Source organism: Pristiophorus japonicus, chromosome 6, assembly GCF_044704955.1.
Source record: "Pristiophorus japonicus isolate sPriJap1 chromosome 6, sPriJap1.hap1, whole genome shotgun sequence".
Taxonomy (NCBI): Eukaryota; Metazoa; Chordata; class Chondrichthyes; family Pristiophoridae; genus Pristiophorus; species Pristiophorus japonicus.
In genome coordinates, this window is record NC_091982.1 from 11,959,500 (window position 1) to 11,974,100 (window position 14,601).

General features: G+C 43.2%; 1 long non-coding RNA gene across 1 annotated transcript; it reads left to right on the plus strand.

Moving 5' to 3' along the window:
- Positions 1 to 3,961: 3,961 nt before the first annotated feature.
- LOC139265552 (uncharacterized) lies at positions 3,962 to 11,479 on the plus strand. Its single transcript, XR_011593574.1, has 2 exons — positions 3,962 to 4,263; positions 8,019 to 11,479. It is a non-coding gene; the product is annotated as an uncharacterized lncRNA (long non-coding RNA).
- The last annotated feature ends 3,122 nt before the right edge of the window (positions 11,480 to 14,601 follow it).

A 14,601-nucleotide genomic window follows, 5' to 3' on the forward strand; every position in this document is an offset into this window, starting at 1 on the left:
GGAATTCAGCAAGGACCAAGAAATTGATAAAGGGAAAATAGAATAGGAGAGTAAACTAGCGAAAGACATAAAAACAGACTGTAAAAGCTTCTATAGGTATGTAAAAAGGAAAGGATTCGCAAATGAGACAGGAGAAATTATAATGAGGAATAAGGAAATGGCAAAGAAACTAAACAAATAATTTGTGTCTGTCTTCGGAAGACATGAAAAACCTCTCAGAAATAAGGGTCTAGTGAGAACGAGGAACTGATAGAAATTAGTATTAGTAAAAAAATAGCACTGGAGGAATTAATGAAAGCCGATAAATCACCTGGTCCTGATGGCCTACATCCTGGGGTTTTGAAAGAGATAGCTATAGAGATAATGGATGCATTGGTTGTCATCTTCTAAAATTCCATAGATTCTAGAATGGTTCCCGCATATTTAAGAAAGGAGGGAGAGGGAATACAGGGAACTACAGACCAATTAGTCTGACATCAGTCGAAGGAAAAATGCAAGATTCTATTATTAAGGACATGGTAACAGGGCACTTAGAAAATAATAATAGAATTGGGGAGAGTCAAAACGTATTTATGAAAGGGAGAATATGTTTGACAAATCTGTTAGCATTTTTTTGAGGTTGTAACTATTACAATAGATACGGGGGGGCCAGTGGATGTGGTGTATTTGGATTTTCAGAAAGCATTCAATAAGGTGCCACATAAGAGGTTATTGAACAAAATGAGGACTCATGGGATTGGGGGTAATGGGTTGAGGATTGGTTAATGGACAGAAAACATAGAGTAGAAATAAACGCGTCATTTTCGGGTTGGCAGTTTGTAACTAGTGGGGTGCCTCAAGGATCTGTGCTTGGGCCCCAGTTATTCACAATCTGTATCAATGATTTAGATGAGGGGACCAAATGTATCATGTCCAAGTTTGCTGATGACACAACGCTAAGTGGGAATGTAAGTTGTGAGGAGGATTCAAAGGGCTATAGACAGGATAAATGAGTGGGCAAGAACACGGCAAATGGAATGTAATGTGGAGTAATGTGAAGTTATCTACTTTGATAGGAAAAATAGAAAAGCAAAGTATTTTTTAAATAGTGAGGGATTGACAAAGGTTGGTGTTCAGAGGAACCTGGTATCCTTGTACACGAATTACTGAAAGTTAACATGCAGGTACGGCAAGCAATTAAGAAAGAAAATGTTTTGTTGGCCTTTATTACAAGAGATATGAGTATAAGAGTAAAGACGTCTTACTGCAAATATATAGGGCCCTGGTGACACTGCACCTGGAGTATTGTGTACAGTTTTGGTCTCCTTACCTAGGGAAGGATTTACTTGCCCCAAAAGCGAGTGCAACAAAGGATCACCAGACTGATTCCTGGGATGGGGGGATTGTCCTATGAGGAGAGATTGAGTAGATTAGGCCTACATTCTCTAGAGTTTAGGAGAATGAGAGGTGGTCCCATTAAAACACACAACATTTTTACAGGGCTTGACAAGGTAGATGCAGGGAGGATGTTTCCTCTGGCTGAGGTATCTAGAATCAGAGGTCACAGTCTCAGAATAAGGGATCAGCCATTTAGGACTGAGATGAGGAGAAATTTCTTCACTCAGAGGATGGTGAATCTTTGTAATTCTCTACCCCAGAAGGTTGCGAAGGCTCTGTCTTTGAGTATATTCAAGACAGGGATTGATAGATTTTTGGATATTAAGGGAATCAAGGGACATGGGGATAGTGCAGGAAAGTGGAGTTAGAAACATAGAAAATAGGTGCAGGAGTAGGCCATTCGGCCCTTCTAGCCTGCACCGCCATTCAATGAGTTCATGGCTGAACATGCAACTTCAGTACCCCATTCCTGCTTTCTCACCATACCCCTTGATCCCCCTAGTAGTAAGGACTTCATCTAACTCCTTTTTGAATATATTTAGTGAATTGGCCTCAACAACCTTCTGTGATAGAGAATTCCACAGGTTCACCACTCTCTGGGTGAAGAAATTCCTCCTCATCTCGGTCCTAAATGGCTTACCCCTTATCCTTAGACTGTGTCCCCTGGTTCTGGACTTCCCCAACATTGGGAACATTCTTCCTGCATCTAACCTGTCTAACCCCGTCAGAATTTTAAACGTTTCTATGAGGTCCCCTCTCATTCTTCTGAACTCCAGTGAATACAAGCCCAGTTGATCCAGTCTTTCTTGATAGGTCAGTCTCGCCATCCCGGGAATCAGTCTGGTGAACCTTTGCTGCACTCCCTCAATAGCAAGAATGTCCTTCCTCAGGTTAGGAGACCAAAACTGTACACACTACTCCAGGTGTGGCCTCACCAAGGCCCTGTACAACTGTAGCAACACCTCCCTGCCCCTGTACTCAAATCCCCTCGCTATGAAGGCCAACATGCCATTTGCTTTCTTAACCGCCTGCTGTACCTGCATGCCAACCTTCAATGACTGATGTACCATGACACCCAGGTCTCGTTGCACCTCCCCTTTTCCTAATCTGTCACCATTCAGATAATAGTCTGTCTCTCTGTTTTTACCACCAAAGTGGATAATCTCACATTTATCCACATTATATTTCATCTGCCATGCATTTGCCCACTCACCTAACCTATCCAAGTCACTCTGCAGCCTCATAGCATCCTCCTCGCAGCTCACACTGCCACCCAACTTAGGTAGAAGATCAGCCACGATCTCATTGAATGGCGGAGCAGGCTCAAGGGGCCGAATGGCCCACTCCTAATTCTTATGTTTTTATGTAACTGCATGTGATCCATCCCTGATAGTGTTTACTGCAGATACGTTGAAACTGCAAGCGATTGATCACTGATACAGTGTTTACTGCAGTCAGATATGCAACAGCTGCAACCAATTAATTCCTGATATAGACTACTGCAGTCAGATATACAGGAGCTGATCAATCCCGGTATCGTGTTTCCTGCAGTCAGATACATATAAGATTCTGACTGGACTGGGCAGGTTAGATGTGGGAAGAATGTTCCCGATGTTGGGGAAGTCCAGAACCAGGGGACACAGTCTTAGGATAAGGGGCAGGCCATTTAGGACTGAGATGAGGAGAAACTTCTTCACTCAGAGAGTTGTTAACCTGTGGAATTTCCTGCCGCAGAGAGTTGTTGATGCCAGTTCATCGGATATATTCAAGAGGGAGTTAGATATGGCCCTTACGGTTAAGGGGTACGGAGAGAAAGCAGGAAAGGGGTACTGAAGGAATGATCAGCCATGATCTTATCGAATGGCGGTGCAGGCTCGAAGGGCCGAATGGCCTACTCCTGCACCTATTTTCTATGTTTCTATGCAGGTAGGTCAATCCGTGATACAGTATTTACTGCAGTCAGCGATGTAGAAGCTGCAAGTGGATGAGCTCATCAGTCTATAGAGCATGGGCGTAAATTTGAGCTTGGAAAATGATAGAAACTAGTCAGATTGTGATACTACAACAGAATAGTATATTTAAGGCGGAGATAGATTTTTGAGTGATGTGCGAATAAAGGGTTATGGGGAGCGGACAGGGAAGTGGAGCTGAGTCCATGATCAGATCAGCCATGATCTTATTAAATTGCGGAGCAGGCTCGAGGGGCCGAATGGCCTACTCCCGCTGAAGAGGGAAATTACAAATCTTTAAAATAGTAAAACATCGTGCCACTTTAAAACTGAGCTAACATATTTTAAAATGGAACCTACAGACTGTGGGAACATTCCACGAGAAAGCAAAACTTTCCAGTTCGCAGACTAAAGACCTTGGGAGACAAGAATACAGACAGATAACATAGAAACTAAACTGAAAAACAAGATAAGGTTAGGATAGAAATGAACAACAGTAACCATATCCGAAATTACCATTTAAGGCATGTAGAAGCCAGATTGGCCAGCGAAGTATTAATCAATCATCATGTATTAATTGTAACTTGCGTAATTACGTAATGACTTAATCTGAAATTGTATAAAGGACATTATCTCCAGACATTTCGTTGAGCGTTCCTTTACGGAATAGCTGCCCTGCCGGCTTGTATTAATTAATAAAACTAAATTTATTTTAACAACTCCGAGTGGTGGTTTGAAGTTAACCCTTACAATTTGGCACTGCGAGCAGGGTCTGCTGGATGGGAAAATTCGACTCAAAAGCTGAACCAACCTAAGACCGAGTGAGTAGAGAATAGCCTTGAGAAATTCTTCTCCTGAGGCCCGGCCAGAGATCCAACGAATCTGAAGCGGAGTCCGTGTAGCCGGTAAATCCAGTTGAGGGGCGCGTCAGGGCACTGTAAGTAAATACATGTGTCGGGAGAATAAATACTTATACGAGATATCAGGGAGTCCCCGGTAAGGGCAGATTAGCTATCCAGCCAGAAACAAGGCTCCGCATAAGTAAAGGCGGAAAAACAGGAACTGGGGAAAATGCCCCGGAGTTAGAAAGGGCAAAGGAAACTGCCAAGGCCCTTGGAGGGGTGAGGTACAAACTACCAGAAGAGTTTCTGAGAGATAAATATGCAAAGGTTAAGAGGAAAATGGTTAAGGAAGGATATGATGAAGAAGAAATTATACCCTGGAAACTCAACTGGTGGTTGCAAAGAAAGGGAAACAAAGGGAAGGAGGTGGTTATAGTGTGTATAGAGATTTCACAAAAGCAAGAAGAAAAGGAGGAGTGGAAAGATAGGTGTAGAGAGAAACAGAAAAAATAAGAAAACAGCCAAAGCCGGATTAATGGTAATAAGTCAGTGCCTACAATTATGGAGGTTAAGAGTAGAAGTGAGTAGTTTGAGAATGACGCCCACTGGACAGTTGGGACAGAGACTGACAAAGAAAAACAAGTGAATCAGAAATATGTTGCTGAAAAAAAAACTAATAAAAAAAAGGGAAAATAAACTTTGTTGAATGAAAAGTTGGTGTGAATAGCTGTCTTTAAAATAAAGTGTCTGTTATGTTTGTTTAAGCTCCACCACTTCTGTGCAGAAGCTAGCTGGTTAACCCATTTATCATGGACGTGGGAAGTTTTATGAAAGTATGAATTGAGTGTTGCAATAATTATTGTTTACCTAGAATTGAATTACATTTTAAGTTAGAAATGCAGATTTATTTTGATTATGATTTACGGAGCGATGAAATGCACAAATGATGGGTTTGTTTAACAAAAGATAAAAACATCAGCCTTGCTAAAAAAAAAGAAAATAGAACCGACACACAAGCTTCAGCTCTTGTGTCGAGAAATTTGGACGTTCTAATTGGATTCCAGTAAAAAAATGAGTGGTCTTGTTATTAAAAAAATTCCGACACGCTCACTTACTTGTCAAAAGAAAACACGTAATCATTGATTACATTGGGTTGAAAGACAATACATTTAGTCTATGAATGAGATAAAGAAAGGAGGGAGAGTGTAATGCCTTTTTTTAAACAAACGCCTGCGTGGGTTTCTCAAGGCTACAGGCTGAGAAAAGCTACACCCTCGTTTTATTTGAATTGGGATTTTAAGATATTTTAGATGATTCTCCTTGATAAACATTTTGGTTGTATTGGAAAATCTTGGGTTTGGAAACCTTTTTAAAAGAAATAATACTCAACAGTTTAGGGAAAAAAAACCTTAAAAGTTTGGAAACAATCTAAAAATGCCATTTTCTCTGATGAGAGACAGAAATGCCGTTTGGGGGAGACGAGATAAGATATGGATGTAGCTTCGGAAATGATTTGCGAGAACTTGAATTGCGAGCACTTGTATGTTAAGATAGTTTATAAACTATCATTTGTTTTGAATACAGGAAACCAGACAATCCTGGCCAGAATTACTACCCACGATACTAATGAGGTTACACGCCACACCAAATCGAATGACAGGATTAACCCCCTATGAGCAATGAAGTTACCTGAGGGGATAGTTACAGGAGGGGCAGAATTGGGACCATTATGAGATAGAATCAGGAAGTATGTGATGGAATTGAGCAAGCAGTTGAAAGAGATGTGGCAGAAAGTAAAAGTTAGACAAAGGGATGAAGATAAGATAAAGGGACAAAACCCCAGGCAGTAGTGCCCGAGGTTGGAGTGAAGGCAATGGTTAGAGAATTGCCAGGAAAACCTGGATTATCCCACGATGGAGTGGACCATATGAAATATTAGTCAGTGGTGACACATGTGCGTGTATAAATATGAAATGTGGGGGGGGGGGGGGGGCCGATGGAAACATAAGAATATAAGGGTACAACAACTACGTAAAGCAGCCCCTAGCGGGTGGCATCCGAGTGTCAGGAGCATTTATCTTGAAGCCACAAGATGAGTAGGTAACAAAATGTTAACTGAACATTGTAAACCGGGGGAATAAGGAAGGTATTAGGACTCTTTAATTATAGTCGGAATTTTATACCTCATTACACAATGCTAGCGGAACCCATGCAGAAATTAATTAAAGGAACTGGGGGCCCCCTACAGAAGATAGATTGGGGACCGGAACAGGAACGGGGAACTAAAAAGAGCTCTGATGTCGGCCCCCGCCCTAGGATTGCCAGATCCCAAAAAACCTTTCCACCTATATTGTGATCAGGATGATGGAAGTTATTCCGCCGTGGTAATGCAGGAACATGGGGGCCAGCAGAGACCTATAGCCTACTACTCAACGAAGACTCAGTAGTTAGAGGGATGCCCCGATGTGTGGCCACCCTGGACTGTGCAACTTGGGCGGTCAAAGTAAGCGAACCAGTAGTGATGATGGGACAGACCATTTTGCACACACAACATACCCTGGTAGAATTACTAAATACTGGAAAGCTGCGTCGATCTCGGACAGCTGAAAGGCTAAGTGGGAGGCTGTATTGCTGCCCAGACTAGTCAATAATAATAAAAAAGCATAATGGAGTTAACCCCGCTACCGGAGTGTTGACAGAAGGGAGGAATATAGCTGTAGAGAACAAGTAGAGGAGGAAACAGATAGCGGGGTAAAGGAAGAGCCATTGGACAACCCCGATGAGACTTTATTTGTGGATGGATCCAGAAAATACATTGATGGAGAATCGCATATTGGGTGGGCAGTTGTAACACAGGAGGGAGAGACAATAATGGCAGGAGCACTCCCAGGAGACAAGTCAGCTCAGGTGGCAGAATTGGTGGCTCTTATAAAGGCTCTCGAGTCAGCTAAAGGAAAGCGAGTAAACATATATACAGTCGATACGCTTTTGGGGTGGTTCACAACATGTGACATCTACCGGTGAGGTGGTAAAACATGGAAGGCTAGTAGAAAGGCAAGTGAAAGCAGCAAAGGAACCGTGGGAAGCAGCGGTAATCAAGGTAAAAGCACACACAAAACTAACTAGTAAGGGCCACATGCACCCCTAAGACCGACCCACCTTGGGGAACCGGTTTGCAGACCTAGCAGCCAAATGAGCGGCAGCTGAACGGAAACCAGAGCCAGCATTTAAGGCTGAAATTCAACCAGTAATGATTAACAATGTTCAGACTGACATAAATATAGGACAGGTCCACCATAGTGTCGATCAGGAAGAAAGACGTGAATGGAGTAAGCACGGGGCTCACCAAACGGGTGACATATGGGTATGGGGTCCCCAGGAGCAAGTTGTGGCTCCACAATGTTGTAGGCAACAACTACTAACATTATACAATGGGACTAACACCTCATGAGCTGATCATTGGACGGGCTATGAGACTACCAGAGGACTTAGCCGGAGGGACAGATGAAGCAGGACCAATTCAGGATAGGTTGAGGCGATACTTGGTCCAGCTAGACCAAGAGGTGCAGGCTATGAATAAAGAAGTTAAAGGCAGACAGCAGATAAGAGATCTAGAAATTCAGAATGAGGGAATGAGACCCAAAACATTACCTAAAATAGGAGAACAGGTCATGATAAAGGTAACAGGGATACGAAAGGGAATGGAGCCTCGATGGATGGGGCCATACTCGGTATTAATGATGAGTGATACTTTTGCTTGTCGACAGGAGCCCACTGGGATTAGATGGAAGCACTGGACACAGGTAAAGCCATATAATATTAAACAACCCTCGTCTGGTTTAACCCACAGTAACGGTGCACCCGGCGACCACGGAAGTAGGCCGGAAAACAACGGGATGAACCTGTGGATAGTGCTGGTGGTGACTGGGTTAGTGGCTGCTCTGGCCTTCCCAGTGCCTCAACAGTTAGAAGGAAAAGGGCTTAAACATTATATGATGTGGAAGTCCCAACAAAATGTAACCCAGGGAAACTATACATGCCCCGCGGGAAGTGAATGTCGTATTTTTAATATAACGTTTGACTGTAGACGGTGGACCTATTCGGCACCAGTCTTTGGGAATTTTGTACTGATCCTCCATAAAAACGAGAATGTAATGTTCAACTTTACATAGGAGGCCAACGGTCCCGGGATGATGTGTCAATGGGATGGTCAACGGGAGGCTGTGGCTAATAGCAATGTATCCTTCCGCTGTCAGGTCTGAATATTGCTTGTTTTGATCGATCTATAATAGTATTGGTGAGCGTGTTTATATTGCGTATGTATGTGTGTGTGTGTGCGCATGTATGGCGTGCATGTATGCTTGTAGTTACGTGTACCAAGGTAGGTGGCGCCAGCCTGGGAGCAGCGTGGTGGCATGCCACTTCAAGGAGCAGCGCGAGCTGGTGCAGGAGTGATGTCATCAAGGTCCAGGTCGGTGATTGGAGCATGAGCAGATACAGCAGGAGCGGCGAGAGACTGTGGAGGGATGTGATCGGGGCCCAGGAGAGGCGTGATTTCAGGGCCCAGCGGCAGCACGGGCCTGCCCACACTGCGATATGTGTGCGCATTAGATCCGTGCAGCAGAGCTGGTCCCCAGTCGTCTTGGATAACTCTTGCCACTGGGCCAAGACCCAGCTCTATTAAGCCCGTGTGGTGGCTGATGTGCAAAGGCCACCACAAGTTAAAAAAATCCACACACAGGCATCTTCCACCCTTCAGGATGTAGTTCGGGATCCGGAATATTAGGTCCTTCATTGAAACACCTGTGAACTCATCCTTTTTAGGCGTGGAAGCAAGTCATCCTCGTTTCGAGGGACTGCCTATGATGATGATGATGATGTGTCAGCAAGATTGCGACAATACTCCCCAAAACATAAGCAAGATACGGAAAAAAGCCTGGAGTACTAACAAAACGAAGTATAACAATAGTAGAGTGAAGACAGGCAACCTTGGGAGACAGAGACCAGGTGTATGAATAATTCACAGTTTGGCGCGAGGGGTACATGGCTGGTCATGATAAGTGTAAAATACCCCCGTCCGAACCAAGAACGGATGCCACACTTACAAAGGCTGCACGATACGTGTCTGAGTGCACTGATAGCCCCTTCAACAATAAATTTAACAATAAATATACAGTACGACCGAAAGGTGGTACCCAGGTATTGTAAGAACCCGGATCTTTCCCTAAAGATAACAAAAACTCGTAATCGGCGAAACGTACTAGATACGGTACTAGGAGGGTTAGGAACGTTAAGGGACTAGGAGCATTAAACTCAATGGATATCGAGACGCTGCAGAATAAAATACAGAAAGCGGGACAATTGACTAAAGATGCCATAAGGCTGTCAGATGTGTGGCAGGAACCCTTACAGGCCAATAGCCTGCGGGGATGGGTGCCAGACAAAATGATATGGCAGTGGGCAAACAAAACTAGCTGGAACAGCAACAGGTATCGGCCAATTTAACGCGGGAAACCAATAAGACTCACTGCCTTATAATGGGCCTGATTAAGGAAGGACAATGGGCTGAATTAGACTGGATAGCATTCTCTGGGAATGCCCCACGATGGGCTAAATTGTTTCAGTTTGACCAACGAAATCTAACACTCAAGCCAGATATGAAGCATACGCAATGTGATGGAGAGGGATGTAACATGACTATGTTGTTGACTAATGTTACTAATAGTCAGATATGGTGTGAGTTTGTAACCCTACCACAGCTATTCGGTAAAAACTTATGGAAGCCACGGTTTTATGGAAAATGGAGAGACCCGAAGAATAAAACGCACGAAGGGATGGACTGTGTAAAGTGGCCATTCGGGCAAGTATGCCCACTACATACACCAGTGGTGGAACCATGCAGCATGGAAGGCACAGCAGGAGCTTGTGAATGGCAGCTGCAACCCTTAAATTATACCATAATACATGAAATCGGACAAAATTATATATGTGTAACCAGTACCCACATGGTATACTTAAACACGGACCGATTGGAACCCCCGGTAAATGAGTGTCGGAAGGAAATATATGTCATCTTCGACGTTAAAACGACCAAGTCCTACCAAATAGGACAATGGAAGAATATTGCACAACATAGAAGCACCAGAGGACTATCAGTACTGCCCCCGGTAGTGGACTTGAGAAAGTTAAGGGCCTTTTTAAAAAAACACATTTAGGTGACCAAGTACCTGGGAGAAGAAAGGAAACGGTTACTCAGATAAAAGGTTGTAATGAGTTACACAAAACAAGAACTTATTCGAGTGATGGAGGAACTAAGTGACCTCACAGTTCACCACTGGTGGGACATTTTTAAGGGCTGGTCACCTAAGGCCTACGCGGTCCTCAACTTAATGTGGCACCCGATTGTGATAACAATGGTCGTGGTGGGGATATGTATTGTGATCCAACTATATCTGATGTGTAAGATCCAAGGGATATACAACCGCATGGTTCTAGACGAACTGCAAACACCCTTGTTAACTATATAATATAGGTGTAATAGGGAGGCGAATGACTTTGTAATGCGTTAGGGAAACAGCTAAGACTCCCGAGCTTATGCTCTGTATGTACAAAAACAAATATATGTAGCTTGCAAATAATCCCAGGGAAGTGGTCAGGTAGCATGTAGGGACACCGTTAAAAGACGGAATTACGAGCGATCCAAAGGGAATAGATTTGATCACCATCCCCAGCAGATGGCTCAGAAGGTATATGTGGTCGGCTGATTATGTAGACATAATCAGGGACCAACAGGAGGGACTGAAGGGTGAAATTACAAATCTTTAAAATAGTAAAACATTGTGCCATTTTAAAACTGAGCTAACATATTTTAAAAAGGAACCTACAGACTGTGGGAACATTCCACGAGAAAGCAAAACTTTCCAGTTCACAGACCAAAGACCTTGGGAGGCAAGAATACAGACAGATAACATAGAAACTGAACTGAATAACTTTCCAGTTCAAGGACCAAAGACCTTGGGAGGCAAGAATACAGACAGATAACATAGAAACTGAACTGAATAACAAGATAAGGATAGGATAGAAATGAACGACAGTAACCATATCCGGAATTACCAATTAAGGCATGTAGAAGCCAGATTGGCCAGCGATGTATTAATCAATCATCATGTATTAATTGTAACTTGTGTAATGACTTAATCTGAAATTGTATAAAGGGCAATGTCTCCAGTCATTTCGTTGAGCGTTCTTTTACGGAATAGCTCCTCTGCCGGCTTGTATTAATGAATAAAACTGCATTTACTTTAAGGCTAACAGACGCCGAGTGGTGGTTTGAAGTTAACCCTTACACCCACTCCTATTTCTTATGTTCTTATATGGATGAGGAAACAAGTTGAATGGGATCAGGAGCAATACTTTGCTGTTGTCCTGGTATGTGTTCCAATGTTGCCCTAAACTCCACTTTCTAGGTGTGTATTAATACATTTATCGCAATAAAATACTGTGAGGGACATTGCTGGGGTGGAATAGCCACATTCGTCCACATAATACCAGTCACTGGACTTCTAAGGTCATTAACTGTGTGAAGCACTCAAAGGTGCTATATTTACTTTTGAGTGGTGCCTGTTTAAGCAATCGCACATGCTGTTGCACATAGAAGGTAAAGATCAAGTGTAGTTCTCGGGTGAATCTGGGCCTATGTAAATAGCTGCTGTGCGCAAAACTGTACCCCAACAAGAGTTAGCACCTTCAGGAGAGGAGATGAGAAACTGGGGAATAAAATGCATGAGAAGGACAGGGTGTTCCTCTTATTAGTAAAGAAATCTCATTGCTTTAATAACAAGAAATATATCTGTGATCTTCCTACTTTTCCAGCTTTATAAGAAACCCACAAATAAATTTAGAAGAAAACATTTGAACAGAGTACGTGAATATTTTCCTTAAATGAATGTAGAGGCTCAGAGAATAAACAGAAGCTACAGTATCTTGTTATCATTTTATTTCGATGCAGAAACGCTCCACCGTCAGTCAGAGATTGAAAGAAACATTGTGGTTAAAGGGTAGGGTGGAGAAAAAGATGCGTTAAACGTAGAACACACAGCGGGATCAAAGTGAGATGGAACGCTTACCAGGGCCAGAAAAGATCTCGTAAACTGGAAGAAAGTCCCAGTTGGTCCTTATTAAGAAATGGTTCCGGGCTTCACTTTACTGTACGACCCTGTTACAGCAGTATTTAAAGGCACTGTAACATCCATTACGGTAGAAGCACATAGGCAGAGTCCGGCCAGCCTCCTCCATGATATCACAAGCAATTTATTACAACACCAGAGATGCTGCGACTACATTATAAAGTGTTCCTGAATCTCCTTCAGGATAACCTGATATCTGGTGGCTTGTATCCAGCACCTGTAAATTGGTTATCGTCATTTAGGCTGGATGATGAAGTGAGCAATCCCACCGAGACTCCACACTTTTACCTTCGCTGTACATTTGAAAATATATTTCAGACTGATATGGTGTGAATAAGGTATTTCAGTAAAAATTTTATATTTGATATGATAAAATCAATATTGGTATTTATATATCTTTATATAGAAAGACCCAGGGGCACACTCCAGACAGGCTTTTCTCTTGCGCTGTTTCTCCTGAGTCAGAGTGGCTGTTAACCCTTTGAGTTCTGCAGGAGCATTTCTGCATCAAAATAAAAAAAAATCAAATTCCATTATTAATTGTTCAGTTTATACTGAGAATAATGTGAATTAAGAAATATTTAGAGGGTCTGCGCAAAGACTCAGCCTCAAATTAGAAATGTGCAGAGTCAATGCAGCTCGAACAGGATAGAAAAGGATCTAGGTATCTGCGTACTGGGTACCTTCAGTACTCAAAGGGTCATCTACAACATACAATGGAATATTCTCCCCTCATCCTATATTGCTCCAGACGTGCATGGGTTGACAAGTTTTAACATCACAAACAGGTAAAGCACAGTCTCTGTTGCTCTGAACCCAGAGGTTTGAGTGAAATGCTTTTGGGGCAGTAGTGAGCAGTGTTATTAAACCTCAGCAACCAACAGAACTCTACATCTCATCTCACAGACCACCTTCAATACTAAAGCACACACAGTAAAACTGAAAGGCCATAAAGACTCCAAACAGGTTTCCCAAACTAAAGAGCAATTGCAGACTCCCAGAATAGCAGTTGGCGTTGGGCTTAAGTATTTAGCGTGACCCAATATACCTTGAGAAGATATGGAACCTACCACAGTGAAGTGCCTCCTTCTTGACAAATCACTTGATAGCACGGGCCAGCCCACACTGCGATATGTGTGCACACTAGGTCCGTGCAGCAGAGCTGGTCTCCAGTCGTCTTGGATAACCCTTGCCACTGGACCAAGGCCTAGCTCTGTCAAGCCTGGTGGTGGCTGGTGTGCAACGGCCATCCCACGTTAAAAAAATCCACGCACAGGCATCTTCCACCCTTCAGGATGCAGTTCAGGACCTGGAATATTAGGTCCTTCATTGAAACACCGGTGAAGTCATAGTTTTTTGGCAAGCAAGTCATCCTCGTTTCGAGGGACTGCCTATGATGATGCTTCCACACATGGCATCAGCTTCCTGTGCTCAGATGTCAACAAAAGCCATCAGGACAGGGTTCCTATAAGCCAAGCATGGAGTTTGCTCTGCTGCAGTCATCAAGACGCCCAGAGGAGGATCCAATTGGTGTAATTGGCTGAAATGCCTGATGATCGGGGAAGTCTTCGTCCAGCTATAAAATTAGGTCGCACTTCAGATGGAAGGAATGCAAGAGCAAACTTTACTTCAAATACTTTACCGCAGTCTGGAGTGGGGAAAAACATTAGAATTTACACCGCGTTTAGGTTAGTGGGGCTTCTTTAGAGTGTAACTAAAATAACCTGTCGATCATAAAAGCCTTAACCAAAGGAACTGAATCTAGCTGCAATAGAATCCACGTTTAATACAAACTAGCAGTTGGTTAGTAGGGTCACGTAGAACACACAAGAAGATCAGATATAAAAGACTTGGATTTATATAGCGCCTTTCACGACCACCGGACGTCTCAATATAGCAGAAAAGAAGAAATGGGAAGACCAGGGTTTGGAGATGGATGCATGGGGAGCAGGGGGGGGGGGGGAGGGGGGACTGAGTCTTTGATGAATGGGAGATGAAGGGATAGATGTTGAAGGGCAGAAATGGAGAGGAATTGGATATGGAGAGATACAGACATAATTAACGATTGAAGATGGAGGGTTGGAGATAGAAGAATAGAGATGTGGATAGGGAATGACAGACAAGCTGATATTTTTTTTACACGTGGGCAAGTTGATTTGTGTTTCAATTTCACCTCAAGCTGCACAAGGAGTCCCGACTTGTTGGTGAATGGAATTTTCCACCCAGCGCACAGTACATCGATTGACC